This window comes from Miniopterus natalensis, chromosome 20, assembly GCF_054644295.1.
Source record: "Miniopterus natalensis isolate mMinNat1 chromosome 20, mMinNat1.hap1, whole genome shotgun sequence".
Lineage (NCBI taxonomy): Eukaryota > Metazoa > Chordata > Mammalia > Chiroptera > Miniopteridae > Miniopterus > Miniopterus natalensis.
Genome location: NC_142100.1, coordinates 11,676,531 through 11,691,070, shown reverse-complemented (window position 1 = coordinate 11,691,070; position 14,540 = coordinate 11,676,531).

Below are 14,540 nucleotides of genomic sequence, written 5' to 3'. Positions count from 1 at the left end.
TATCCAATTTCAAGAAAAAAACAAGTTAGCTCTTAATAGATAAAATGTGCCCAATTTCACACAGAATATGCAAAATACAAATTAAAACACAAGAAGATGTCATTTTTACCTGTCAGATTGGCAGAGAAAAAATCTTAGAAGCCTCACCTGGCACCCTCATATGGGGTGGTGAGATTCAAAATTGGTATAACCTCTGTTAAGGTGACTTAGCAATATTTGCATTTGACTCAGCAAGTTCACTTTTTGAAATGTATTCTAAAGATGTATCCACATGTTAGTGTAAAGATGTCTGCTATCGACTGAAAAATATTGTCACAATATTTTATAACTCTTTCCATTAAGAGAGGAGCCTAACCACAAGAGGCTTGTAGCTTCCATCCTCTTGCTCTTGGAATTCTGCCCCTAGAACAGCTGGTGGTTAGAGGCTGGAAAAACACCAAGGAGGCTGGTAGCAAAGACAGGAGGGATGTTGAATAAACAGTTGTTGGAGGCTGGGGATGTAGAGAGAAAATGGTATTAGAGGCTGGAGAAAGGACAGCTTGTGTTATGTGGTGATGGACTAATTGGCAAAATGTTGCTTATGGAAACTCTAAAGAGAAAATAAGGCACCTAATAAACTTAAAAATATATCTGATAAGAAGGTCTTCAGATAGAGTGTTGAAAGTATGGTTGGGTTTCTTCTAACTGAATGCCCAGGAAGGGAGAGATGAGCCGAAGGAACAGTTTAACCTTCAGGCAGGGTCTAGAGAAGACGCGGAGGCCCAGGGATGTGTGGGTTTGGCAAATGTACTCGTCTCTTATCCCCAGTTTTTCCAGCTGGGAAAAATGTCTCAAAGTTAAAGGGGTGTGAGATCAAGAGTGAAATTAAGGGTATGGCTGTAAGAGCCCTTGCTAAGACCCCCTGAATGATTTAAGGTGATGCCTAAAGGACTCTCTCGACTAGGGCTTCTAAGAATATTAAGGGTGTTTTCTCACAGCAGCCTCAAGGTATCACCCCAAAGACCTTGACTGTCTTGGTACACATAACACAGAACACCACCAAGCTGCCAGATTTTGAGGGCATTCTGTTAACTGGATCACTTGGATACCAGAGGAGAGGAAATAAACCCTCAAATGATTCAGGGGCCTGCCATACCAGCGAAGTTTGTAGGGGCCAGTTGTCTGAAGCATGCCAGGACATCCGCTCTGAGTTTGGGGACAATTATTGTACCTGGCTCCTCCTGCCACTCGGAGGCAGAGTACTGGTCGGCCTCTGGAATCTTGGAGACAGCATGTGGGACATTGGGGAATACGGCACCAATCAACATATTGGGAGACTCTGAGGGCTGCAGGTTTTGAGGGGAGCCCAGGGCAAGAATAGGCTCTGCGGCAGGTTCTGGCTGCGGTTTTAGTGGTCATATGACCAGCAGATTCCACGGTGCTAGTGATGTTTGCTGTAGATGCGTATGCCATGGGCAGTCTCCTGCAAGCTCCAGTAAAAAAAGCTGCAGTGTAGACCTCAAAGTTCTGCTGCAATGCCTGCAACAGCTAATGTTCTCAGATCTTTAAAAAAAAAAAAATATATATATATATATATAATTTGTATTGATTGAAGGGAGAGGGAGAGAGATAGAAACATCAGTAATGAGAGAGTTATTGATTGGCTGCCTCTTCCCCTCGGGGATCAAGGCCGCAACCCTGGCATGTGCCCCAACTAGGAATCGAACCGCGATCGCCTGGATCATAGGTGGGTGCTCAACCACTGAGCCACGCCGGCCGTGTTCAGAAGCAGCTCTTAACTAATGATGGAGGGAGAATTGGTAGATAAATACCCTAAGTTCCTTGCTCCTCACATGGGATAACTCTGAGGTGTGCCCAACACCAGCTCCCAGGGGTCCCCGTGGAACTAAACCCCACTTACTCACACTCAGCCTTTATTGGCTTTCTTTCTTTTTCTCCAACACCTCTATTTTTCTCCTGGGGATCCTTTCTCCCAGTAAACTCCTTGCACTCTTATCTTTGTCTCAGTGTCTGTCTCTGGAAGGACCTAAGCTAACCAACCAATGATTGAAGGGGAAGGGCCTTTATCATTGCTGGCTTCTACCCAAAGCAGACCTTCTTCCCCCCAGTGGAAAGTTCCTATAGTGCAGTGCTTTGGTTTACTGACAGTTCAATGAGTTTTCTGCCCCATTGTAAGTGTAATACTCTCTTGATCACAGTAAAGATCTACCAGAAGCTTCTGAAAGCATCAGAAGTGAAGTGGGCTTCTATTTTCACGGAGACTTGGGTCTGGTGGACACCAAGAACTTCCATTCACTGATGCTTTCTAGGAGACCCTATTCTAGGCATTTTACATGCATTATCTTATGCAAGCCTCTCTTTACAGATGAGAGGGTTAGCCTCAGCTCGGGGAAGTTGTTACTTTCCCCAAATCATATTACTGGTAAACGATGGATCTGAACTTGGATTCTGAGACTGACTGGCCCCAGCTTAAGCTCTAAATCTAATGCCACTTCCCTTATGTCAGTCACCACAGTTTTGCTACTCCGTAGAAAGTGCATCCTTTTAAGAGTAAGACCCTCTGCTCAACCCTACTCTCTCTCCCTTCCTGCCCTAAGAAGGTAAGGGGAAAAAGGGAAGAATTTGGAATTGGACAGTAGTTGCAGAGAAGATCCGGGACTAGAAGCATGGGACAGGAATAGAAATGGGGGGATCCTACTACAACTGAGAACCACTAACAAGACCACATGACTCCCTCAAATCGCATCTCCGCTAGATTACTTGGGCTTTTCAAGATATGGGGGGAAGTTCTACTTCAGTGCCTTAGAGGTAAGGAGAATTTCTTGTTAAACAAATGATTGAAAGAAGACAGAACCAGCTGTGTACATATACATGTGCTAATGAAGGTTGTTAAAGTTAGTAGTGGGGAAAAACAATAAACACACTTATGAAATCTCATGTGAATTTCAAAGACCAAATGTTGGTTGGAACGATTCTGGCTATTTGCCATGATGAACAGTATCTCATTAAAAATTTGTGGGGTTTTTTGTTTTGTTTTGTTTTTTGAGCTAGTTTTTTGGTGTGAGAGGCAGGAGGGTTTGTTACAGATGTGAACACATTTTTATTTATCTATGGTCATTAATGGCCTATAACCAGGGCACAACCTTCCAGGTAAACATTTAACTTTAGAGCATTAGTAGAACATGACTCACTAACTGAACATTTTTTCTTCCCTAATGTGAACACTATCACATTAGGCTGGTAGCTTTTAAATTCATATACTCAGATATAGGTAAAAAGAAATTCACATGCATTATTTACAGTGTGTGGGTTTACATAAGGGCTTCCTAGTACAAATGGAGTTGTTAGTTTTGCATCTCAAATTAGTTCCTGCTAATAACTAAAGCAAATTCCTTTGTGAAAAAAGTTGTCAAGCATGACCTGGTAATTGTTTTAATGGATTTTCAATGGAGGGTGAAGTACCATGCTGTGTGCCCTGCAGGCATTCCATAAATATGTTTTGACTGACTCTGTTAACAACCCACATAGAAAAGTCCCAAATATGTTCTATTTCGATTGTCTTTTTTTCTCAGGGCCTCTGTCTTTAGTACAGATATCTATAAACACGGTGAGCAAGGGGGCTGCAACGAAGCACTGTGGGCTGGGAAGCTTTCCCTGGTCTAGGATTATCCGTGTGTACCTGGGATCTGCCCACCCCAGATTCGAGAGGAGGCCTCACACTGATCAGGAGGAAGTAATGACCCAGAAGGCTAATTTCCCACCCACGTTAGAGAAACTAGTATTGGTCCAGACGACTCCCTGTTTTCTACAAGGTCTAGGTCTGCTCTGACCTTGGCATTGTGGCGGATACTCCTATATTGTCAGCATGTTGTACATACATCTGAGATAAGAGAGGTGTGTAATATATAGAATAAAGCTTTTGTTTTTACGTTGAGGAAAGTTCCATATGAGCAACAGAACAAAGAACTCGGGCTGTAGAGCACAAACAAGACGGGGCCTGCAGACCGGTGCTGGAGAAAGAATCCAGGTGCCGTCAGAGCGAAGTGACTCAGGGCTGCCACGCATTCGTGGCGTCAGAAAGCTGCATTCTCTTCGGACGTTACATTCTTTGCATTTTTCTAGCTGAGTAATTCGTTGTCTTACCTATACAACAGGGTGTGCCTGTTTTCAGAATTTAGAAAACTAGAACGTTGCAGCGAGCTCTTTGTCGCTGAGGGGGAAGGTAAGGGACTGCTCAGCACATCGGCGGAAGTTACAAAGTTTCTTTTAAGCAACTGCTCTCCCTGCCTCCCCTCCCCTCACCCCAGTGGAGAAACGAGGCTCTGGTCTTGGCTCCTGGAGTTTAGTCTGGGCTTCAAGGGCAGGTTCATTTATTAAGGAGGCAAGTTCTGCCACCTGGTGGTAAGAAATAAAATGCCACTGGCTTTTCTCATCTAATCTCTATACTGGTTTTTTAATTGCACTTTTGCAAACCCATCCTTAGGCTCTGATTGGAAGCTTGTTTGTTTGCCACCAGCCAAAGACTCCTACCTGGTAATAATCATACTGAAACCTTGGAGAGAATTTTTCAGCAACTATCTGGAACCCAGTCATCTTAAATCACCTTCTAAATCTATCTATCTATCTATCTATCTATCTATCTATCTATCTATCTATCTGTCTATCTATTGATTTCAGAGAGAGGAAGGGAGAGGGGTAGAGGGATAGAAACATCAATGATGAGAGAGTCATTGATCAGCTGCCTCCTGCACACCCCCTGTTGGGGATCGAGCCTGCAACCTGGGCATGTACCTTGATCAGGAATCGAACCGTGATCTCCTGAATCAACCACTGAGCCACTCTGGCTGGGCCTTAAATCACCTTTGAAATGTTTTAGAATGGCTGGGAGAAACAAAGGTGAGGAGGAGGGACTGGCAGGTAAGAAGAAAGAAAGCATGAATTCATTCATTCATACACAATCATTCGTTGAGTCACTATTGAGTACCAAAGCCTACGCTAATTAATTTACAAATAGAAATGTGTAAGACGGCCCCCCACCCCCTTTAATGACAAGGAGGCCAGTGGATGACCAAATTAGGTATGGGAAGACAAATCAGGTAATCCTTGCCTCCTTTGCAAGGCTGAGGAGAGCGCAGGATCATTAAGAGTCCATTAGGGGGGGTGCTAAGTCTCCAGAAGGGAAACACAAACAGCTAATTCTGGAATATGCCAGACAATTCCTTGGGGATTTAGCCTCTTATCCCTCACAGAGACTGAGGATGCCCCAGTACCTTGGGGAGCGTGGACTTCCCATAACCTTCTCCAGCACTGCGAAAACCTCCTTTCCTTTCTCTTTCACCAGCCCTTACTTTTCCTTTCCATCTGGGCTTTCAGAGTGTGGTCCTTAGCATCAGTGTTGTCATCACCCGGGAAATGTTTAGAAATTCTCAGGCCCTGCCCCAGACCACATGAATCAGAAACTCTTGGAGTGTCTTAAGAAGCCCCCAGGTAATTCTGGGGTGTGCTAAAGCTTGAGAACCACTCCTCTAGAAGACCATGTAAATATGGACCAGGGAGACTGGTGGGAGTGAGTCGCAGGTAAGGAGAGGAGCAATGGACCCTGCAGGCCCACCTAGTTCGCCCCACAGAGTGTGAGAGAAGCCGAGGCACAGGGAGATGACAGTCATCGCAGAGGCTTTGGCCAACTCAGCTTGGCACTGGTGCCTGGGCACTAACCCCCAAATTTGGCCGCATTGGTTATGAAATCAAGATCTTCAGATGGGAGACAGGGACTCAGCCTTCAGTTCACAGTAGCCTAGTGAGAGAGCCCTGCCGTGTCCGGGGCGGGCGAGATGAGCCAGGGCTATGCCCACCCCACCCATGCTCAGCTCCAACTCCCTCCACGTCCGTCCAGACCCATGGAAGCCTCGTCTCAGCTCCCTGGCTGTGTGGTGCACGGAAAACCCCCTCCAGTGGCGGGCACACCCGGAATGAACACTGACTTCATCACACCACTGGGGGCACCCTGTGCCCCGCTGCCTCCTCTGCTGGTGGGAAAAACACTCCTTACCAGAGCGCAACGCTGCTTCAGCGCGCACGCTGCGGTCCCTACACAAGACGGGCGTTATCCCTATTTTTCTGCCACCCTCCCCGCCTCCATCCCGTCTCTCTGCGCCCCCCTCTCTGGCATTTCTAGCACAACACGGGCGCTTAACAAAAAAATGCGAAATAAACAACTGAAGCCTGCTTCTGCTATCTTTCATATTTTTCTCTAGCTGCTGCCAAGAAGTGCCAGCTCAGAGCCAAGGGCGCAGACTTCGGCAGTCTGTTCTGAAGAGACGACTCTTTTTTTGGGGGGGGGGGGCGGGGGTACTAAGCTTTCTCACGCAGCTCCCTGCCCTCCGTGCCTCCTCCCCGCACCTGGCCACGCGGAGCGCAAAAGCCCTGCTGCGGGGACAGGCTCCGGATGTTCCAAATCCGGGTCGCCCAGGCCCGGGGTCCGTCTAACTCAGCTGCAGACTAGAAGGTGGGCCCGGGCGGCCAGCAGAGCCCTACCCCCCCCTCCCCGCCCCCCGCTCCCGGGCCGGTGACTGTCAGGCCGCATCTGCTCCAAATTTATAGCTCCTCCTCGGGCCGTCGCCGGCCTCTCCACGGCCTCTTTACCAAGTGCAGCCCCAGCTGAGACCCCTCCCGCGGGGAGGGGGGCGCCCGGCCGGGCCCCGGGCTGGGAGCGGGGCAGGAGCAGGTGTGCAGCGGGGTTCGCGGCCGCGCGCGGTCACCCGCCAGAGCCCCGGAGCCCCGGCCTCGCCCCCGCGCGCAGACAAAGGCGCGGGGTCTGGCCGAGGGCGGCTCATTACCGCGACCTTCCCGGAGCGGACCGCGGAGGGGGCGGGGCGGGCGCGCAAACCCGGGGCCGAGCGCAAGGACGGGGCGCGGCCGACCCGGGACCCCGCGGTCCGCGGCCAAGAGCCCACCCGCGCCGATCCCCGCAGGCCGGCGCTGACCTGGGCTCCCACGGCCCGCAGGAGGCGCTGGGGACAGTGAGAGGCCCGCGGGGCCGCGCGGGGACCCGCCGCCCGGCCGATGCCTATTGTCCGCCTGCGCCCCGGTCCTCCCGCCGCAGACACGTGCGGGGGGGAGGGTCGCCCCCTGCGGAGGGGGCGGGGGAGCGGGGCTGAAAGGAGGCGGGTATGGGGGCCACCGCACAGAAACGGCCCCGCGGCTGCCCCGACTCGTCCCCCAGTGCCCGCGGATAAGGGGACTGCCCCTCGCCCCCCTTCCCGCCCCCAAAGCTTTGTCTCCTCGCACTGATGGGGCCCGACCTGCTCCGGGCGATGCCCGCCTTTATTTTTACTTTCTCCTGGGCGGCGGGCGCCTTTGTTTGGGCTCGGGGTGCTGCGGTAGAAGGTGGGCGGTCGTTAAATAGCATAATGACAACGCCATTATCGCACCTAAAAGGTGTCATCAATTTCCAAACCTCCCCAACCGTCTCCCCCATTTCTCTTCATTGTTACTGTTGCTAATGTTCAAATCAGGCCCCAAATGCGCCGACAGGGTGGGATGCCTCTCTCAACCTGAGGGCGCCCCCCCTTTAATCTCGTTTTTTCCTTGCAATTCATTTGTCGAAGCAACTGGGTCATTTATTCTGTAGAATTTCCACAGCCTGGATTTTGTTGAATATATATCCCCGTGGTGTCATTTAACATGTTCTTCCGCCTCTATATTTCCTGTAAATTGGCTGTTAGGTATAAGAGGCTTGACCAATTAATACTTGATTTTTTTTTTTTTTTGCAAGAATACTTCGTAGGCCGCATTGTCTCAGGAGGGATGCCTGCTTGTCTGCTTTGTTGTTTTTGTTGTGTGTTAGTGCCCAGTAATGATCATTGCCACCTCCATTTGTTCATCAGAAATTGCCAAGTTGTGACATTCTATTTCTGTGATTCCATTCTCACGTATTAGCTGGGATACTTCTCTAAAGAAACCCTGTCACCCACTGTTTATCCTGAGGTGCATTTTCAGTAGGAAAGGTAGGGTAAATACTTGGCTCTTTTCCTTTGCTCATTAGTTTCCAAAATTATGAGTTGACTCCCTAGCATCCCCTACAGGCGAGCAATGATTTTTTAAAAAAACATGATGAACTCATGGGTTGGAATATATTTGATGCGTTTCACACCAAGTGTGTTTTGATTCCACAGATATTTTAAAATTAGGATATATATTAAAAATACTGAGCCCTGGCTTCTCCTCTAAATGATCTGGCAATCCTGGGCTCCTCCCAGCATGGCCAGAGGAGGCCGTGCTTGAAGGGCACTGCCCTCTTTAGTGGGCATTTATTCTTGCCCTGGTCTGCTCAGATCTTTTCTATCTCCCTAGACCCTGCAGTTGTGAGTTTATAAAGCAGATTCACTCTGTTTTGTCTTACGGATGAGAGAACTGAGGGAGTGAGTTAACCTACCTGGGGCTCTAAGACAAGTCTCCTGGCCACCTCCCCAGAGGAGAGAACCAGCTGGACTCAGCCTCGCTTTCAACTTGGGTTGAGTCAGAGGCCTCAGAACACCTGGAGATAACCTTCCTCCCAAGTCCCAAAACACCCTTTGCAGAGGAAACTTGGGAAACTCCTCTCTCTCTCGCCTCCCACACCCAGTCAGTCACCTAGCCTGCTAATTAGCCCCTCTGCCTCCATTTCTGTCCCTCTTCAATTCATTCTTCTCACTCGGAGAAATTTTTTCCAAAACATAAGACTCATCATGTCGCTCTCTGGCTTTAAAATTCGTCAGTAACTCCTCACGGCATTTAGGTTAGATCTAAGTCAACCTTTTTTGCCTGACAAACGAGGCCCCTGTGAGCTGGGTCTGGGTCACATTTGCCTCCTTACCCATGCTGTCCCGGGTCAAGACCCTGGCCTCCCTCCAGACTGCATGACCCACGGGCCCCTCACATGGCACTACCTATATTTTGCCCTTTGTGTTTTCTATTTAAGCCCCCACTCCTTCACCAGCTAATCCCCCTTAAGTGTGTCCCACCTCAAGCTTTGACCTTCTCAGGAAACCCTTCTTTGGCTGCATTTGCTGTCCGGCTCTGTACTTCTGAGCATCCTGCGCTTCTTTAAGAACAGCACCTTCCATGGTGGCTTTTTTGTTTTTGTATTTGCTTTTCCAAGTCAGGTTTGTCTTTTCATTTATCTCTGTCCTGGACATTGGGGGAGGGGGGGGCTTCCTGAGGCCTGACAGGCTCTGTGTCTTTATGTCCAACACCTAGAAGAACCTCAGCGCACAGTAGGCGGCCAGTGAGGATTTGGTTAGTAAATGAAATTAGACCAAAGAGCTGACGTTGTGTGAGCTTTTTTGGACAGAAAGAAATTCCCCCTTCCCTTGTAGGGAGGGGACTTGATGCAAATGACACCACCATAGTAAGCTCAGTCAACAGATGTCAAGTAGATGCTAGGACTGCTTGGGGTTGATGTGGCTTCCTGGGAACTGAGTCCAGTGCCCGCTCTCCTGGCTGAGTCACGACCCAGGCCCTGCTTTGGCTGAGCCATCTGAGGACTGGTATATGTGTGCATTTCTGTGTGTCTATGTGTATAGGAGTGTATGTGTGTATATGTGTCTCTGCATTGCATGTGTATGTGTATATGAATGTGTGTATGTGTATATGTGTATGTGTTTCTGCATGTGTATGCATATGTATATGTGTACAAGTATGTGCATATGTGTACATGTATGAGTGAGCATGTATGTGCATGTGTACGGGTGTGAGTTTCTGCATGTGTATGTATGTGTATATGAGTGTGTGTATATGTGTACGTATGTGTATATGTGTATGGGTGTGTGTTTCTGCATATGTATGTGTGTATGTGAGTGTGTGTATATGTGTATATGTATGAGTGTGTATGTATGTGTACGTGTGTGTATATGTATATGGGTGTGCATTTGTGCATGTGTATGTGTGTATATCAGTGTGTGTGTGTGTACATGTACGTGTATATATGTATGTGTGTTTCTGCATGTGTGTTATGTGTATGAGTATATGAGCATGTATGTGTTTCTGTGTATGTGTATATGAGTGTGTGTATATGTATATGAGTGTGTGAATGAGTGTGTGTATATGAGTGTATGTGTATATGTGTGTGTATATGAGTATGTGTGTAGATGTGTGTATGTGTATATGAGTGTGTGTATGTGTATGTGTGTATATGTACATGTGTGTGTGAATGAGTGTGTGTATATGAGTGTGTGTATATGTGTGTGTATATGAGTATATGTATATGTGTGTGTATGTATATGTGTGTGTGTGCATGAGTGTGTGTGTGTGTGTGTGTGTGTGTGGCACCCCCTCCTCCCGCTGGGAGGATAATTAAAGCGCCAGGCTGCAGAGCTGGCAGGCAGTGTTCCCTGGGGTGCGTTTCATGGGGCTGATTAATGAGGCCAGGGAGTTAATGAGGAGAAAGCTAAACGGAGGGAGCTGAGCAGTGGAGCCTCTGAGGCCCGGGGGAGCAGGGGGCTCCGAAGGCATCTCCACCCTCTCCTGCCAGGGAGGCCGAGCGCAGCCGCATGGCGCACAGGCTCTGCGTGCCCCTGGCCCAGCAGAGAAGGGGCCGCCGCCTCACACTCGCTGCCGTGGGAACTCACCCTTTCTTCCTCTGTGAGCACCTAACCCAGATAAACAGAGGAAGAGCATGCCATCTAAGATGTCCCTTGCCACTTAAGACACAACACAGGACCTTAGGAGACCCCCCTCTTCTTTCACCTGGAGAAATGTTGGGCAGGGATCCCAGACCATCTACAGTTTTCATTTCTCACCTGAATTAAGAAGCAGCTCTGTCCTTACTGAGTAACCTTAGACAAGTTACTTAGTCCTTGAGCCTCAGTTTCTGCACCTGTCAAATGGGGTCATACTCCTTACTCCACTTCAAAATGGCTAGCATTGATTGAGAACTTAGTGTGTAGCAGACATTACTCAAAGCACTTGGCATGTAAAAGTTCATTATTGTCCCCAAAAGTCTAGGAGGTAGGCTTTATCATTATCACCTTTATTCCACAGATAAGGCCATTGAGTCAGGGGATGTGACATAGCCTGCTTGAGGTCACCCAGCTACATGCTCGGGGTGACCCAGCTGCTAAGCAGTGGAGCTGGGAAGTGATCCTAGAGCCTGTGTCCTTAAGCCATGGAGCTAGTTTGCAAGGTTTTGAGGATCTCATCATATAACACATGAAAAGGACTCTGTCGATTATAAAATGCTAAGTAAATGTGAGAAGAAGTCTGTATTACTATTATTATTTTTCATTCCCAGTTCTGAACCCAGGTTAGAGACAAGGCAGTGAGGGATGGAGCCCTGAACAGAAAAAGACAGAATAAGCAGCGTGGCCTCTCCCACAGTCTGTGGCTCGTGTCCTAACCTAGTGGTGGAGCCAAGCAGAAAACGACCTCGGCCTGAGCCCCCCATACGCACCCCTCAGTGCACACACCTCTGTGGTCAGACTGTGGACACACCAAATGGTCTCCATGTCCCCATAGGAGTAGTAGCCTCAATTGAAAAGGAGAGAGCATGGTGCCAAGGGATGGGGCTGAGTTTGGATCCCGACCATGTTCCAACAGGGATCAGCGATTGACCAGCTGTGTGCGCCTGGGTGAGCTGCTGGATGACTTGGAGCCTCACCTGGCAGTTGGGAGTAACTGGCATCCCTATTTCAAAGGACACTGTAGAAGGACTAGCATGAGGCTTTGGCCGTGAAAAGCTGTTGTAACTTGATGTGCTTTGTGTCTAGAAATGGGTGGCAGGACAGTCCAGGCCACTTCCCTGGGGTGTGCCAGGGGTTCCCAGAAATCGGCAAGAGGACGAGGTGCCTGACTCCCCAGTGAACACGCCTCCCAAGGACTCTGACTGTAGGATCTGCAACGATGGATTGACCTCTGGTCAAGAGCAATTTGGGACCAGAAGCCAATCAGCTCCAACAAAGTCTTGATGAGACTGAAATGAGCCAATTTGCTCTGGCCGAGTTTCTCCTGCTGAATCAGGGAAATCGAGGCTGCCTAGGCCAACTCAAAACAAATCAGTCTGCCCCCTTCCTGTCAGACACCACCGCCTTCTCCAACTGAAGTCTGAAGTCCCCAGGCCTCACTAGTGACTCACACCGCCCACCCCTCACTGTGGGGGCAGGGCCCCTACCGGCAAAACGGGGCACATCAATAATTTTTTCCAAAGGAGCTTGAGTCTAGAGAAACCAATATTTAACATCCCCATTTACATTGAAAGCGGGATTCTGATTATGAGATGGTAATGAGGGGATTAGCCAGAGGAGAGAGCCCCCCCTGGCGCCCCCTCCAACGCCCTTTAGTGGGCTTATTCCTGAAGGGGGAGGTGTGGGGGAGGGTGCAGGCACTCCTACTGGGAGAGCATCGGAGATGCCAGAGCAGGGCAGGGGTCCTCCAAGACCCCTTATTCATGTCTGGAATCAATTAGCCCCAGAAGGGGTGATGGGTGAGATAAGAGAGCTCTGACTCTGAGGGTCTTCCCATTGCTCTCCCTCCGGCTGGGCTGAGGCTCTGCTCTGAGTTTCCCCACATGGGCCAGTTTCATGCGACTGCTTTGCCTCCGAGGCAGGGCCTGGAGGTAATAACACTCTGTTGGAAGAACTTTTTCTTAGCTCCTGGCTCCTCTGGCTTAACCTCAAAGCCAGCTCCTCCCCTAAGTCCCCTGCCCCTCAGAAATGGCATCCTGGCTCTCCTTGTCCCAGACCGGCCCCTTAACCAGGCGGCAGATTATCTCTGGCTCTTCCTGTGGGATGAGGGGTGGGGGGAAGGACAGAGCCCAAGGGGGTCACCCATCCTGAGGCCCATTTGTTGGTGGACAATTGCGCTCAGACGCGATAATTCAGTGTGTGATTGTGGTCACGCCCCCCCTTTTGTGCCCCTTTCAGAGCCAATCTCCCAGGCCCAGATGGGTTAATCCATAATGCAGACGAGCAAGTAATTGGCTGTCAGCCCAGCCCCCTGCACCCCTTCCCCTATTAGTGCCACTGCCCTAATGAAGCCCAGCTTGGAGAGCCCCCTTCTCAATGAGGCGCCAGCCCCAACTCAGCCAGGCACACATGTGTCTCCACTGCTCTGCCTGAAGCCTGGCTCCCTTTAGGGACCTCCAGCCCAGCCTCCCCGGGGTGACCCAGCTGCCAGGGCTGCAGCAGCCCAGGGGGGAGGCTGTGATGGATGGGAGGGAGTTAGTTAATAGAGCCAAAAACACATGGGCCCTGTCCCCACACCGACCCTCCCTCTCAAACACACGCACACTTTTACAGCTTCCTGACAGCAGCCCTGGCCTTTTGAAATAGCCCATGGAATAGTCTCCACGTCCACCTCCAGCCTAAGTGGGGGTTGTGAAGCTGTTTCTTGGGACAATGGCCTAAGTCAATGCTCCCCACCCCGTCCCCAACCTCTGCCAATCTAAGTCCCCTCGTGGGTTAGCTCAAGCCAGTGTTCAAAGATGTGCGTGGCCCTCAGTCTCCAGTGTCTCAGCTATACTGGAATCTCGCCAAGCGGTTTTCCTTTCCTTAATTCTTGAACTCCATCTCTGTTCCTTGATCCTACTTCTGTTCCTACCCACTTCCCAACCCATTCTTTACTTAGAGACAGAACTAGAACCAAGCCCCAAAGACGAGACAGATTATCTACAGAAGAGAGGCGCCCTCCTTGCTGGAGTTGCCCCGACCTGTACTGGGCAACCCCAGGGGTTTGAGCTCCCTGTCTCCGGAAGGATGCAAGCCACGCCTGGATAAGACCTGTTTAAAGTATCTTGGAAGAGAGGCTTGGGCAGGGTATTTGCAAAGGGACCTACCGTTTTCTGATTCCCTGCACTTACTGCCTCTCCCCGCCTCTCTGTCCTTTCCTTCCCTCAGTGCTAAGAGCTCTGCCGACCCTTCTCCAAACCGGAGGAGGGCGGGAGAGGCACTGCCTGGGCTTGAGCTGCTCCTGGGGCCCATGCCCATGCAGGCAGGAGCCCTGTGTACCGAAGAGACCCCTCCACCCACAATCCGCTGCCCTGCTTTCTCTAATTAACCCTTTAAAAGCGATACTTTTATATTTTTCATTGTTTATTAAGGAAATATTTTTAAATGAGGAAAAGATGGAAAAATTGTACATATACCTTCACACCTAATTCAACCATTGATTATACTTTGCTTTATTTTTTTCCATTTTTAATATGCATATAGGAAGTCATTCAGCACAACTAAAGTATTTATTAAATGTCTTCCATGTGCCAAGGACAGTGCTTATAATTTTTCTGCCTGGATCGTAACTCCGGGTCCATTCCTAGCTTTCCTCTTCTAATGCCAGGTTGTTGCCATGAAATAGGTCAAACTTCTCATCATGGAATATTTGGAAATTCTCACATTTAGAGACAGGGTCTCAGGGCCTATGGAGGTTGGAATCCGTAAAAGGGCACCAAAGCTACAGTGGGCAGTCCCTTTCGGATTAAGAACCTGGGAGGAAAGTAAGGCCCCCTGCTGACCGAGTGCAGGCCTCAGGGGGTGGAGGCGAGGGCCCTGAGGGAAGTCCAGCCCATTTCT